General features: G+C 41.6%; 1 pseudogene; it reads left to right on the top strand.

Moving 5' to 3' along the window:
* Positions 1–4,129: 4,129 nt before the first annotated feature.
* Positions 4,130–4,728, top strand: LOC121138424 (annotated as a pseudogene).
* The last annotated feature ends 381 nt before the right edge of the window (positions 4,729–5,109 follow it).

The following is a 5,109-nucleotide window of genomic DNA, read 5'->3' as shown; positions in this document are numbered from 1 at the left end:
CATTGTAGTATGAACATGACCCCAGGACTAAGTCATTCTAATGAATCCTCTTTCCTCACATATAGAGAGATTGATTGCATTGTTCTATTGCTCTAGAGAACACTAGTAATACAATTTTCCAATAAGAGTGTATGAAATGTTCAAAACAATTCAAAAGGTATACGGAAATGTCAAAATTGACCTATTGTGCTAAAATTAAATCTGGTAAAATGGAGTGATATAGCAGTCCCCAGTAGACAAGACTGTCTTCTCTGAAACTTTTAATACAATCTCAATGGAGAATGTCACTGAAACCCGAGATTTCAGACACAAAGAATAGGAAGTATAAATGAAAATAGAAATTAAAATTTTAACTATTATCTCTAATTGTGACCTCCAGGTTAAAGAAGGAAAACTCCAGTTCTTCATTTTGAATCGAGGTTAACCAATCTACTGAGCCTTGGGTAGTAGATCAGTATTTATCTCGAGTATACAAATGGACTTTGGACTCCCATCCAACAATGAGAGATGCACTCTCACCCTGAACTCTTGGGGGAGGGTCTAGGCCCTGCTCTGGATGAAAATGACAGATCGATGGACACCCCCATGGAGGGCCTTACCCTCCCTGGGGAAATGAGGGGATATTGGGGGGTTGGTGGGTGGGCATGGGAGGAGCGGAGGGAAATGTAGAGGGACCTGGAATTGACATGTCAAGCAATGTTTTTTCTAATTTAAATTTAAAATTAAAAATACATAAAAAAACAAAATACCACAAGAATATATTTTAGGGGAATTGGCATTGGAGAGCTTGGGACTACACACCGATCAGCATCCAGAAATACTCCCATAAGTATACAAGCAGCAATTTCCATTTTTACTAGGAGCAAATGTGCTGGACAAACATTAAAAGTACCACTTTCTCATGAGGTGCTAATGATACACTTGAATGGTGTTTTAAAGTACACCTGCACGGGGTTGGTGAAGAAAGAGAAGATTACTTGTCAGTTTCCTTAGGGCTGCTCAGCAGTCCAAAGAGCCCAGTATGGGCAAAGTTTCTATTATGGATCATCAATGCTGAAGGAGAGAAATTCCAAACAATGAAGAGCCCAGCATTGCTCAGGTTTCTGCAAAACCAACACTGGCCATTTAAAAAGTATGTCCTTTGAGATTTCTTCTTGTCACAGGAGCCTTGGCTGCTCACAAACTACAAACTCACCCTCCTGTACAAGATGAATGTGGTCCAAGGCTCCTTCTGTATCTCTGGCGATAGCACAATGCCAGAGATCCGGGTTACTACTGTGTCTCCATCTAATTCTCTGCACATTTAAGTAACTCTTCTACAGGTGTATATTTTCAAGTGTATCTGCATTTGTTTCCATGTAATTCTTTCACATTGTTCCCCTGCAATTACCAGTGATATTCTCTGCTATAAAAGTAATTCCCAGGCCGGGCACTGGTGGCACATGCCTTTAATCCCAGCACTCTGGAGGCAGAGGCAGGCGGATCTCTGTGAGTTCGAGGCCTGGCTGGACCAATAGACCAATAGCCTCCACAACAATACAGAGAAACCCTGTCTCGTAAAAACAAACAAACAAAAAACAAAAACAACAACAACAAAAAAGTAATTCCCTAGTTCCAGACCTGTCTCATCCTCTGTGGTACCAAAATGCTTTAGCTATATAATATTGCCCAGAGAACCACCTACCAAAAAGAAAACATCCACCAATGGCATTCTTAGGATGAGAAACTACATTAACAGCCATTGTGATTTCTGCTTCAGGGGCTCACAATTCCCCTTGGAGTGCCTTGCCCAACTGTCTGGGAGTATGCTAGATTTATCCTATCTGGAGGGACAAGCAGTATCAGAATAGATTTTCATGAGAGCTAGGGTGGGAATGGATGAGTGGATTGAATCACTGAGGTTACATTCCTGTCCTCGAGGCTTAGTGAATCCCCCAGACATCATAAACAGTAGACACATAATAGAAGTGGGAAACATTTACAGATCACATTCTAACAGCAACCATCTCAAAATCCTTTCTCCAGTAACTCTTGAATATATTCCTCACACTTTCAAAGACACAATTGTATCACATTTTTAAGCCTAGCACAGTAAGCATGGAAGTTCAAACTTTAGGAGGACAGAACTTACAAGTGAAGGAAGAAAATTATTAGGTAATGAGAATCTTGGCAGTCAGCATAAAAAGAATTGAGAGTCTTGAGCATCTACTCATAGCAAACTCTTAAGTGGTTCAGGAAAAGTGTGTTCAAGGAGGATTAAGTGAGGAGGAGGTGCAGGATGACCAGGGTAATTTGGTGGAGTCATCCCTGGGACTGTTTGTATGAATGTAATTTAAAGCAGGAAAAAAAAAAGCAGGAAAGAAGACAGCCATTTTCAGTGGGTCCTGCCTGGCTCTGCTTCCTGCCACCATATATGAATTTGTTCACCCAGCATCCATATTTGGAATGTTGAGACACCGATTACCCAAAAACACCTCTTCCTTGATCTACTTAATGGAAGGAAGTATTCTTGTTGTTTTTTTTTCAAGAGAGGGTTTCTTGGTGTAACAACTGTGGTACTACTGGAAATAACTGTACACATCAGGCTGAACTTGAATCATAGTGATCTGTCTGCCAATGCCTCTAGAGAGCAGGGATTAAAGACATGAGCAAACACTACCCAGCTGTGAGGAATTCTTGTAACAACAAGAGAAGAGTGAATGACAGCTGTGTAACTATGAACACCATTCCTTTACTTGTGGAAGATTAACTCCAATAAGCAATAGAAACTTATGATGGTTATTCTTGGTTCCCAGCTAGACCACACCTGGAATTAACTAATTTCCAAATATGGAGGTCACAACTGTGAGAAATGTTTTGCATATGTTGAAGGAGTTAGAAACACTTCAAATACAGGCTTTGGAGGTAGAATGACACAAACACGTAAACTGGATATCAAGCCCTAAAGACACACACCTTTAATCCAGGTCTTGATGCTAGAAGACACACTTTAAATTCAGATGCACCATCTGGTGCCAGCATATAAAGGATGTGGAAGATGGAAGCTGTTGCACTTTGCTTGCTTTCCCTCACCTTGGCACAAGTCCATTACTTCACTAGAATTGGAGAATACGTTTCAGAATTACAGCATATACTGATGACCAGGCAGCAGCAGGTCCAACCTCCTGGACTGATTAAGTACTAGAATCCTGGACTTTCCCTTAGCTGTTAGGCAATGTGGAATTAGCAGGAATGCAACAGCAAATCATTCTAATGATTGCCCTGTCTTCATACAATGAGAGAATCATTGTATATGTTCTGCTACTCTAGAGAACTCAAGTACATTTTTGTTATGTGTTTATAAAATGTTTCAAATTTTCAACAGCTGTGTGTAATTGTCAAAATTAGTTGCCTATTGACCTAAGAATCGATCTGAAAAATAAAGAAGTGATGTAACACTCCCTAGTAACCTAGACAATCGATACTGTAACTACAATTGAAATCTGGATCGAGAATTTCAGAGACCCACATTTTCAGCCTCATAGAAGAGGGAAAAGGTGAGAGACAGAAACTGAAATTCTAAATTGTGACTATTGTGTCCCACAGGGTGAACCAAAAACAAGTCTTAGTTCTTCATTTCAGGTCTAGTTTACTCCTCATACTACCCCCAGGAGAAATGTCAGAGGACAAAATAACCCAGATATGCTACTACAAACATTTCAATTTTTTTGCAATTGAACTATTGACAACTTGTGTTTTGCTATGGAGGAAATGCAGGACAGTATTATAAGCAGAACTTTCTCAACAGAGGATAATGACATGTGGTGTTTGAGATTACACAGAACAGGGGAGATGAAAAGAAAAGAGATTACAGAGGTGCTCAACTGTCCAAAGAGTCCCCTTGGAGCACAAATCCAGTTTTGCATAATTAACATCCAAGGAGAAAAAACTGAAACTGCAACAAGGTCAAAAGCCTTTAGCTTCCTGCCAGGCTATGAAAAATGTATCAAAAGGTTCATCCTTCGAGATTTCCTTTTGGCAAATGCACCTGGCCTTGTCTCTGAAAGGAGCTTACTCTTCACTGCATACGGATCTTGTTCCAAGACTTGTACAGCATCCCTGTCCTGAGTATCAAGATCCAAGGCTCATGATGGCAGATGAGCTAGGAGAGCTCTGGGAGAATTCCTTCTTCAGAGACTGCTACCTGGCCATTGGTGGCCAGGATTTCTTGGCTCATAATGCCATGTTTGCAGCTGGATATTTCAGTTTTCAGAGCCATCTTTGAACATGACACTGAGGAGAACAGACTTTAAGGCAATGGTGGGCTTCATTAACACCGGAAAGGCACCAAACCTCCACAGCATGGCAGATGCTGTGCTAGCAGCTGCTGACAAGTCTAGCCTGGAGAATTTGAAGGTCATTTGAGAGGATGCCCTCTGCAAGGACCTCTCCGTGGAGAGTGCTGTCCCCACTCTCATCTTGGCTGACCTCCACCGTGCAGAGCAACTCAAAACCCAGGCACTGGATTTCACTACAGCTCATGCTTCTGAGGTCTCTGAGACCACAAGCTGGAAGATGATGGTGGGTTCATAGAACCACTTGGTGGCTGAACCATACGTATCTTTGGATTCTGCTCACAGCTCTTTACTGGAGCCCCTTGCAAATGCCTCAAGCAATCTCATGTTCTACAGGTATACTCCAGAAGAAGCAGCAAGTATTGCTACCAAAAACACCTGCGGGACATTGTAGTCTTTTCAGAGAATCTGTGGAAAGACAGCATGGTGGCTCAGGCCTTTAATACCCCTGGAAATGAGCTGAATAGCAGTTCGGGTAGGGAGAGCACTCCATTCTAGGATACTGTAACAAGTTGCTGTACTGGTTTGCTTTCTCTACCTTGAGGAAGACAATATAAAGGGAATAAAAAATTGGCAACCAGTTCATATATTCCATGGTGTTTCTTTTTGAAGAAGCCTGTATTATTTCATGCAGTTCTGCTCAGGTTGTGGGAGTTTGGGCAGCATCGGCATGGCCACATCATTCACATGAAGCCTCACTCCTCATTCTTGGCATTTAGAGAAGGCAGAGCAGATGCCAAATGTGAAGAAGGCAACTGCATCTGGCAGAGTCTTT

The sequence above is a fragment of the Mesocricetus auratus genome, unplaced genomic scaffold (assembly GCF_017639785.1).
Source record: "Mesocricetus auratus isolate SY011 unplaced genomic scaffold, BCM_Maur_2.0 contig_4768_pilon_obj, whole genome shotgun sequence".
Taxonomy (NCBI): domain Eukaryota; kingdom Metazoa; phylum Chordata; class Mammalia; order Rodentia; family Cricetidae; genus Mesocricetus; species Mesocricetus auratus.
Note: the sequence above shows the minus strand (reverse complement) of the source record. Positions and strands in the feature narration are given on the sequence as shown.